Source organism: Syngnathus scovelli, unplaced genomic scaffold, assembly GCF_024217435.2.
Source record: "Syngnathus scovelli strain Florida unplaced genomic scaffold, RoL_Ssco_1.2 HiC_scaffold_28, whole genome shotgun sequence".
Taxonomy (NCBI): domain Eukaryota; kingdom Metazoa; phylum Chordata; class Actinopteri; order Syngnathiformes; family Syngnathidae; genus Syngnathus; species Syngnathus scovelli.
The window spans coordinates 703731-714672 of NW_026061370.1; the positions used below are offsets into that span (position 1 = coordinate 703731).

Below are 10942 nucleotides of genomic sequence, written 5' to 3' on the forward strand. Positions count from 1 at the left end.
TTATGCCGCACTGAACAACATTATGCCGCACTGAACAACACCATGCCGCACTGAACAACACCATGCCGCACTGAACAACACCATGCCGCACTGAACAACACCATGCCGCACTGAACAACACCATTCCGCACTGAACAACACCATGCCGCACTGAACAACATTACGCTGCACTGAACAACACCATGCCGCACTGAACAACACCATGCCGCACTGAACAACACCATGCCGCATTGAACAACACCATGCCGCATTGAACAACACCATGCCGCACTGAACAACACCATCCTGCACTGAACAACACCATGCCGCATTGAACAACACCATGCCGCACTGAACAACACCATCCTGCACTGAACAACACCATCCCGCACTGAACAACACCATCCCGCACTGAACAACACCATGCCGCACTGAACAACATTATGCCGCACTGAACAACATTATGTCGCACTGAACAACACCATGCCGCACTGAACAACACCATGCTGCACTGAACAACATTATGCCGCACTGAACAACACCATGCCGCATTGAACAACACCATGCCGCATTGAACAACACCATCCTGCACTGAACAACACCATCCTGCACTGAACAACACCATGCCGCACTGAACAACACCATGCCGCACTGAACAACACCATGCCGCACTGAACAACACCATGCCGCACTGAACAACATTATGCCGCACTGAACAACATTATGTCGCACTGAACAACACCATGCCGCACTGAACAACACCATGCTGCACTGAACAACATTATGCCGCACTGAAAAACACCATGCCGCACTGAACAACACCATCCCGCACTGAACAACACCATGCCGCATTGAACAACACCATGCCGCACTGAACAACACCATGCTGCACTGAACAACACCATGCTGCACTGAACAACACGATCCTGCATTGAACAACACCATGCCGCACTGAACAACACCATCCTGCACTGAACAACACCATCCTGCAATGAACAACACCACCCCGTACTGAACAACACGATCCCGCATTGAACAACACCATCCCACACTGAACAACACCATGCCGCACTGAACAACACCATTCCGCACTGAACAACACCATGCCGCACTGAACAACACCATGCCGCACTGAACAACACCATGCCGCACTGAACAACACCATGCCGCATTGAACAACACCATGCCGCACTGAACAACACCATCCTGCACTGAACAACACCATGCCGCATTGAACAACACCATGCCGCACTGAACAACACCATCCTGCACTGAACAACACCATCCCGCACTGAACAACACCATGCCGCACTGAACAACATTATGGCTTACTGAACAACATTATGCCGCACTGAACAACACCATGCCGCACTGAACAACACCATGCCGCACTGAACAACACCATGCCGCACTGAACAACACTATGCCGCACTGAACAACATTATGCCGCACTGAACAACACCATGCCGCACTGAACAACACCATGCCGCACTGAACAACACCATGCCGCACTGAACAACACGACGTCGCACTGAACAACACGACGCCGCACAGAACAACACGACGCCGCACAGAATAACACAATACCGCACAGAACAACACAATACCGCACAAACAGTTTTAGATAATATTACGTCGCAGTCATGTGACGCGGACATGACGTCAATAGGCGGAACTCACGGCAAAATTATAATCAGTGGGCGTGGCTTGCAACAGGAAGTAGGAAAGCGGCAATTCTGGCAAACAAGACACAGCGGTTAGTAACACGATGACTTACAAGGCAAATATTTTTGTTTTCAGCTTGCAACTTGACCGTCTAGAGCGTACAAGGTAATTACAACTGTTTTTTTTTAGCCCTGAAAAGCGAGGGAGTGTGGCGTTTGGGAGGAATGTCGAACTCGGCGTCTGCTTCCAGCCACAGACGCCAAATTTCGACGATTATTTCGACTGGTCAACGGTTGTAAATTATTGCGTTGACTAAAAACTTTATTTAACTCTACTCTTAACTTTGCCGTTTCAGATATGCGGGTATTACACCGCGGAAATGACGTCAATAGGCTGAACTCTCGCCAAAATTCAAATCTGTGGGCGCAATGGCCTTGAGCGAGACACCGGATACAAACACGACGATTATCAACAGAAATATCTTTATTTTCTGCTTGCAAGTGGACCGTCTAGAGCGTACACGGTAAGTACAACTCATTGTGTTTAAAAAGATTTACGTTTGTGTAGTTTGCGTTGCGTTGTATCTGTGAATGTTGGTTTAGGCTAAATGTTAATGTTTAATTTCATTCCTTTAGGTTCCACGGTGTTTGTTGGCTGTATGTTTTCCACTGCAAGAAGAGGCTCGTATCATTGACCAGCAGGAGCTACAATGGTGAGTACCCCTTTCGTCTTCCATTTATGTTAAACACTTCCTATTTCATGTCTAACAGTACTCGATTTAACAAATAACCATAAATAAATACAGTGTGGGCAGTCACGTTAACATATGTGATTATCCTGCCTAATATGTTTATCACAAATATGTCACTAATCACTAATATGTTTATTTGTTTATCACAACACCTTTGGATCTTCAGCAATCGATTATTTCCCTTCATCTACATAGAGACAGAACGATGGTGTCTTAAACATCTCATTCATTTCACCAAATAACTTCACGCAGGTGGATAACGGCCGTCTCGGTCACGCTATGTTGCGTGATGCAGTTTTGAAGAACCAAATGCATTTATTCAATGAATAAGTCAAGCTAGTTCTATGTTTATGATGTTGTAAGTTACGGTACCGATTGAAGTTGAGTTCGAAGCCAGTGGAAAACAGCGCTGCGTTTGTGCTCTCCAGGTACAAATGTTGTGATCTCTGACTGACGACCGGGCGAGACTCGAGTAAGAGATGTCCAAACGAGCTCCGGCAGGGCGGGCCAAGGCGGAGCGAACGGACGCCCTTCAGGCCGCCAATGACGAGCTGAGAACCAAACTGATGGACGTCCAGTTAGAACTTCAGCAGGAGAAGAACAAGGTGAAAACCTCAACAGACAGACACTGCCTGCCTCCCTGCCTGCCTCCCTGCCTGCCTCCCTGCCTGCCTCCCTCCCTCCCAGTTTTCCCGATGTAGATTAGACATGCGTGTGCCATGACTGTGTCAGCCTACATCAACAAATGCACCGAGGACGTCAGCACCACTAAGAATATCATCACCCGGGGCAACCAACGACCCTGGATGACTGAGGAGGTACGTCAAACGCTACGAGCGCGGAACTCTGCCTTCAAGTCTGGCGACAAGGAGACACTGAGGACAGCGAGAGCCAACTTGAACCGTGCCATCAGGATAGCGAAGCGAGACCGCAGTCGAAAATTTCAGGATCGTTTCCACGACGTCAAAAACATCAGGAGTATGTGGCAAGGCATACGGGCGATTACAGACGACAACTCACCCTCCCCCCCCCGGTGGGTGTAGTTGATGCTGACTTTCTAAATGGTCTAAATAACTTCTTTGGGAGGTTCGAGGCACTAAACGGCACTCCAGCAGTTAAAACTGTCCCCCATCAGGAAGAGGAGGTACTCTGCCTTGACTCCGCCGATGTGTTGAAGACCCTGAGGAGAGTCAACCCCTGTAAGGCCCCTGGCCCGGACAACATTCCTGGGCGTGTGTTCAGGGAATGTGCAAGTCATCTGGCTGGGGTCATCACAGACATTTTTAACACCTCGCTGGGCCAAGCCACAGTGCCGGCGTGCTTTAAGACTGCCTCCATCATTCCGGTGCCGAAGAAACCTCAAATCACCTCATTTAATGATTACCGGCCTGTTGCACTGACTCCGGTTATGATGAAGTGCTTCGAAAGGCTGCTTAAAGGTCACATCGTTTCCAGACTCCCCCTATTATTTGACCCGTTCCAGTTTGCCGACCGGCAAAACCGCTCCACTCAGGAAGCCATCTCCTCCGTTCTTCACCTGAGCCTGGCTCACCTGGAGGAGAAGAACACCCATGTGCGGAGGCTGTTCCTGGACTTCAGCTCAGCGTTTAACACCATCATCCCACAGCATCTGGTAGGAAAATTGGAACACCTGGGCTTCAACACCCCCCTTCGCAACTGGCTGCTAGACTTCCTCACCAACAGACCTCAGTCAGTCCGGGTCGGACAGAACACCTCTGATGTCATCACCCTCAGCACAGGCTCCCTTCAGGGCTGCGTCCTGAGCCCCCTGCTGTGCACCCTGATGACACACGACTGCGTCCTCAGGTTCACCACCAATCACATCGTGAAGTCAGCAGACGACACAACGGTGGTGGGGCTCATCAGAGACAACAACGACCTGGACTACAGAGAGGAGGTGGAGCAGCTGGTGGGCTGGTGCAGAGAAAACAGCCTGATCCTGAATGAGGAGAAGATGAAGGAGATCATCGTCGACTTCAGGAAAAAACAGCCTCACCACGCTCCACTGATCATCAACAGCTCAGCTGTGGAGGTGGTCAGCAGCACCAAATTCCTGGGGGTCCACATCACAGAAGACCTCACCTGGACTATGAACACTACGGCACTGGTCAAGAGGGCACAGAAGCGCTTGTACTTCCTGCGGAGGATGAGGAGAGCCCACCTGCCCCCACCCATCATGAGGACGTTCTACAGGAGCACCATAGAGAGCATTCTGACAAGCTGTCTCTCTGTGTGGTGTGGAGGCTGCACCGCCTCCGATTGGAAGAACGTGAGGAGAGTGGTGAGGACAGCAGAGGGATCATAGGGGCTCCTCTTCCCTCCATTCAGGACATTTCATCTCAGCGCTGCATGTCCCGTGCCCGTAACATCATCAATGACCCATCACACCCCCACCATGGACTGTTCTCCCTGCTGCCCTCTGGGAAGAGGTTTGCAGCATCCGCTGCAGGTCCACCAGGTTCTGCAACAGCTTTTTCCCTGCTGTCATCAGACTGTTGAACACTAGAACTGTTGAGCTCTAAACTGAACTCTGCATCACACATTCACAGAACTGTACTTTATGACACTACGGACCTCTATCTTGCACTATCTCGCACTACCAACTTTACTGAACTTGTATAAACCCTTTAAATAGAAGTTTAATACATGGTTTAGCATTCCTCTGCACACTCTTGAATACTGTTTTGCCTACTTGCACTATTGCATAATTATCACTGCTGCACTTTATACTTATTTTTAATATATATATATATATATATATATATATATATATATATATATATATATATATAGTATATGTATATATATATATATATATATTTTCATAGGATATGTTACTTCTATTCAACTGCAATATCACTACTTTGTTGTAAGACGTATGCAACGGAATTTCGTTTTGTATGCACCATGTGCAGACAAGATGACAATAAAGTTTGTCTAAGTCTAAGTCATGTCAGGTCAGCTGTCTGGAGAGAGAGAGAAGTCAGGACCTGCGGGCGGAGCACCACCGTGCCACCGCCGCCATGACGGAACTCAAAAGCAAACTCCATGAGGAGAAGCAGAAAGAGTTAGCCATTACCAGGGAGACATTACTGCGGCAGCATGAAATGGAGCTGATGAGAGTGATCAAAATCAAAGATGGAGAGATCCAGCGACTGAATGCCTTGGTCCTCAGCCTGAGGGACGGCTCCATGGACAAGGTGATCCGCTCTATCCGTGTCTGACTATCCGCACGCCACGTCGGGCTTCGATGCGGCCGCTACCGTATTGTGTAGCTTGTCCCCAGTAAGCGTCGCGGCGCTCCGTTGCGGTCTCAACGGCCCGGTGTGGCGCAATGTCTGCTCAGGTGAGGAGGGGGGGCGCTTTGCTGGCGGAGGTGGAGGAGACGCGGCGGTGTCGGGAGACCGAGCGGTGTCGCCTCCACCAGGAGCGCGGAAGAAGCCCTGGCAGCGGCCCAGCAGGCCTGGCAGTCCCGAGCGGCCGAGCTCCGATCGGCTCATCACCAGCATCGGGAGGAGCTGAGCCGAACCAAGAGAGACTGCGAGAGGGAGATCCGCCGACTGGTAGGACTGATCAGACGCGCGGTGCGTGGCTATGTTCCCAATTTCGTTGTATACCTGCAGTGCAATGACACCTAAGGCATTCTATTCTATTCTATTTCACAAGAAGAAAATGTCCGGTTGCTCGCTTCGCTTTTGTCACAGCAAAGGTGTTCTAGTCGATTCAAGAAAAAAATTGGCCGGTTGCTCTCTTTGTTTTTGTCACAATTCTGGCAAATGAGTTTGCCCGCCTGCCTGAGCGCTCCCCGTTTGTACATCCAGACGGATGAGATCAAGCTGAAAGACAGAGCGGTTAGTGTTTTGGATGAAGCCCTGGGGCCGGCCACGTCCACCGCCTTCAGCTGCAGACTCAGGCTGCCGAGCAGCAGATCGCTGCCCTGAGGGATTCCCAAAGGGCGGGCCTAAACTACCCTGGAAGTGGGGTCAACGCCGCTACTAGCAATCCTCTTCATTGCGTAAGCCACCTCATCACACACTTGCAGTACGCATGACTTAGTTCGTTGCTGGAGGAAGGTAGCACAAAAACAGTTTTGAACTTTGAACGAGTGCTTGTGTGTGTGTGTTGCGGGGCGTTTTCAGTCTCAGGAGGATCGGGACACGCGACGGTTTCATCTGAAAATCGCTGAGCTCAGCGCAGTCATCAGGAAACTGGAGGATCGAAACGCCCTGCTTTCTGAAGAGCGCAATGAACTGGTAATTTATTGACGGCACGCTTGAAGGTTTGCGCTACGTTTGATGCGCGCCATCCAGCGAGGCACCCATTGCGCTTGCTTATTAGTTGAGCGGCGCGGCGAGTCGGTTGCCTGGTAGATGTCTTTTATTGGGAGCCAAAGCCACGATTCCGTTCAAACCGATGCAAAAGGAATGGATACGTTCTGGCCCGCGTGTTGTGCGTCTTTCACATCCCGCACTTCATGCTTGCAGCTAAAGCGACTGAGAGAAACAGAAAGCCAGTTTCTGCCACTCCTGTACAAAAACAAACGCCTGAGCAGGAAGAATGAAGAACTCTCGCTGGTGCTGTGTCGCCTTGAAAACAAAGTGCGCTTTGTCACCCAGGAGAACGAGGAGATGGCAAGCTTGGTAAGTCGACGCGGACAACGGCGGCGTGCCAACAGAGTCCACTGCATTTGTGTTCCACAGAGAAGGCCTAGTTCGCTCAATGACCTGGACCGCGGTTGCGGCCAGCAGGACGGTGAAATGGAGTTCCTTCAAGTTGTGGAGCAGCGGCACATCATCGACGACTTGTCCAAGGTCTTCAGGCAGGCGACTCGGTGCACGTACGGCAGCGCCGCGCTCGCTCGCTGTCGCCAGGAAACCTTTTCCGTCCAAAGCTTGGCCGGCGGCCGCCATCCAAAAAATTGGCCCCTTAAATTCCGACCTTTCAAGCAGGAGCATTGTGCGCACGCGTTTGAACACGCTTTAGACTTGTTTTGCCGTTTTCAGCAGCTCAAAGCTCCCGTTTTGTCAGCGCCTTTGCCACTCGCTGTGCGCTGAAAACGACGGACTTGCCCGGCTGCTCAGCCCGTCAACCATGAGCCGCGAGCGCGACGTCATTGTCCGTAGGCAGCTAGTGGCAAAATGCACCCTGTTAGAGTTGCGCTCGCTCCAACTTATTTTGCAAGAACCACACGGGAGACAAGTAAGTTCTTTTGGACACCTGCAGGTGGAGAGTCCATCCGTTGTACGAATGAAGTCTGACTCTCGGCTCCTGCACGAGCATTTTAATTAAGAGAAACAGGGTGGGTGTAAGAGTGGATTGAATAGAGGAAGCCCTTGACCTCTAGTCAAAACATAGCAAGGGGTGTTTTACGACTTTGTGTAGGAAGGGATAAGCGATAGGGATAAATAAGGGATAAATAATATTATTTATTACAGGTCGCAGTCAAAGTCAAAGCAACACAATGATACGATAAAGATAATCTGGAAAACCCTGACACACCCTGTAGTTGTCACTTTTGGAAAAGACGAGCGTCCCTCCAATCATCGCCGGTGACGTGTTTTTCAGGCTCTGGAGACAGGAGCTCATGTCAGAAATGTCATTGTGAGTCGCGTTTGTTTCTGCGCCGGAGCCGTTCGTTCCCTTTGCATCCAAAGAATCTCAAAGGCGGATTATTTGTGTCGACAGGAGAGAGATTTGCTGCTACGATACCGACGTCGAGAATCTCTGAGGAGGAACAAAGCGTGAGGTCCTGCAAGGTGAGTCTGTTTGTTTGCGGCTGCTTGGTGTTGCGCAAGATGAAATGGCCTTTTTCTCGCTATCGTTCCTCTCGTCGATTCATCGTGAGGTGTCGCTTCAGTTTGTTCAGAGAGATGTTTGCTTCCGCGCCCGCAGGTCATCGAAACATTTTACGGCTACGACGAAGACGTGTTGGTGGACCCGGACGGATCGTCCTTGTCTTTTCACACCGACAGAACCCCCGACACGGAACCCGAAGAGGTAGCCCGCCATTTCTGCCAGCGTATTGGCACCAAACATTCCTCTTCAGCCTGGAATCGGACTCGTCTTTGCGTCGCGGGTGCTTTGTCGCCGGTCTGACTGATTCTGGTACTAGTGCTGTGTTGCATTGGTGTGTGCATGAAGAGGCGGAGCTTCGCTACCGCCAGCTGACGCAAGAATATCAAGCGCTGCAACGAGCCTACGCTCTGCCAGCCCAGACCAGCGAAGGGGACTACGACGCCGAGAAGGAGATCAAGGTGGCGCCCCTTCCCGCAACCCCCGGCCGGGTCGCAGCCTCCCCGTTCTCACCCAGCCTCGGGTGTTCTCTGGTCTGAAAGGAGGAGGAGGAGCCTCCCTCCTCCTCCTTTCAGACCAGAGAAAAGCTGATGGTAGAAATGGGTCACTATCAAAGCAGAGTAGCAGATCTGGAGTCAGCGCTGAAGCAACAAGGACAGGTAAGCTCATCAATGAGCACACCTTTTTCTCAGACAAAATAGCTACATTCTTCAGTCACTCATCCGTCTGGCATTACTGGACCAACCCCCCCCCCCCCGAACGTGGCTGGGAAAATGCGGAGAAAAGCAAATGTCATTTTCCAGTCAACCAAAGAATTTGTGGATGAAAATGACACAACATTCCAAAGCTGTCCACGCGTTTGTCTCTTCTAGAATGTCAAGTGGGTGGAGGAGAAGCAGCTGCTGCGTCAGAGCAATCAGCAGTTGGCCGAAAAGGTGACGGAAAGAAAGGCGCTGGGTGGAGTCGCTTGGCGTCACACCTGTCGGGAAGCCCCGCAGATGAGGTCTGACTGTCTTTTCAGGTCAGGCGGATGGAGGCGGAAGAAGCGCGTCTGAAAGAGCACATCCAGGATATCCGAGACCAAAACGAACTGCTTGAGTTCCGCATCCTGGAGCTGGAGGTGGGAAGACTCGCACAAGCGTGTTGAGGCCAGAGATGTGACGGACGGACGGACGGACGGACGGACGGATGCATGCCTCTGCCTTTCAGGAGAGGGAGTGGCGCTCCCCCGTCTTGAAGTTTCTGCAAGTCCGTTTCCCAGACGGCCTCAGCCCTTTGCAGATCTACTGCGAGGCCGAGGGCGTGAGCGTACGTAAGGCGTCCCTTGCAACCCTAACCTTAACCCGAGGTCCCAGAACACCTTACATTGCTCCTTGCGCCTTTCCCCCGGACATCGTCATCAGTGATCTGATGAAGAAGCTGGACATCCTGGGCTATAACGCCGTAAGTGTATGTCGAACTCCTTATGTTCGCACTCCACGAGACTCGGCGGCTCAAATGTGACTTTTGGAAGGCTTTGCGCTGAAAGAAGCTTGTTGACGCTGTGCCTTTGGGCTCTTGCAGAATCTCACCAACGAGGAGCAGGTGGTCGTGATTCACGCCAGGACCCTTCTCACCCTAGCCGAGAAGGTAACGCGCACGTCCACGCACGCTCTCGCATTCTGCTTATGTGACAGCAGCCTTTCCTCAGTGGTTAGAATACATCAAAGTGACCAAGTCAGCACTTCAACAGAAGATGTTGGACATTGAAAGTGAGAAGGTAGACAGACGCGCGACATCAGCCAAGGGGAACTCCGGCAATGTGCCCCAACAATTCTGACCTTGAGCTGTGCTAGGATATGTTCTGCAAGCAGAAGGGCTACCTGGATGAAGAGTTGGACTTCAGGAAGTGTTCCATGGACCAGGCTCATAAGGTAAGCCGCCCTCAAATCTCCCGCCGGACCACTGATGGACGAGGATTGCGGCCCAGAGGATCCTGGAGCTGGAGGCCATGTTGTACGAGGCGCTACCGCAGCGGGACTGCCCCGCCACGGACGGCGAAAAAGCCAGCCACGCTGGCGTGAATGACGTGCTGACGGCGGATCAGAGAGAAGAGCTTAGGAGCGCCGTGGACCAATGGAAGCGAGCCCTGATGTGCGAGTTGAGGGAGCGCGACGCTTGCATCCTCCAAGAGAGAATGGATCTGCTGCACAGCGCGCAACAGGTAAGGGCCCAAAGCCAGCCCGGCACTTACTTGCACGCTTACTGGCTTTTGAATGCCACTTTCCATTTGTCCGTCCTAGAGGAACAAAGAGCTGAAAGAATTCATCGAAGCTCAGAAGAGACAAATCAAACAATTGGAGGAGAAGTTTCTGTTTCTCTTTCTATTCTTCTCCTTGGCCTTCATTCTGTGGCCCTAACACCAGCTGGTGAGTGAGCTCCAGCGGCACCGCACTCGACACCTCCGATACACTGCCAGCCGGTCTCAGACGTTGGCAGACGCTCCGATGCCAACGTATACCCCCCGCCACGGTGACAGAGGCACCGCGTCACACCGGCGCTCATCCAATCAGAAGGCAGGAAAAGCAAATTCACATGCAGGGCACTTTTGAACCAGAAGAGAGCGCCACAAAAAACGGTTGTTGCCCCAAACGCGCACTAAAAAGGGTCAGAATAACAAGAGTCCCACTGGCCAGCCGGTGCCACCCGTCCAGCTGTTTCTTCAGGGGGGAAAAAAATTGGAGTCACCGGTGA

The 10942-nt window shown here is 51.5% G+C and overlaps 1 pseudogene; it reads left to right on the forward strand.

Moving 5' to 3' along the window:
* Window positions 1-2842: 2842 nt before the first annotated feature.
* Window positions 2843-10737, forward strand: LOC137839946 (janus kinase and microtubule-interacting protein 3-like; annotated as a pseudogene).
* Window positions 10738-10942: the final 205 nt, after the last annotated feature.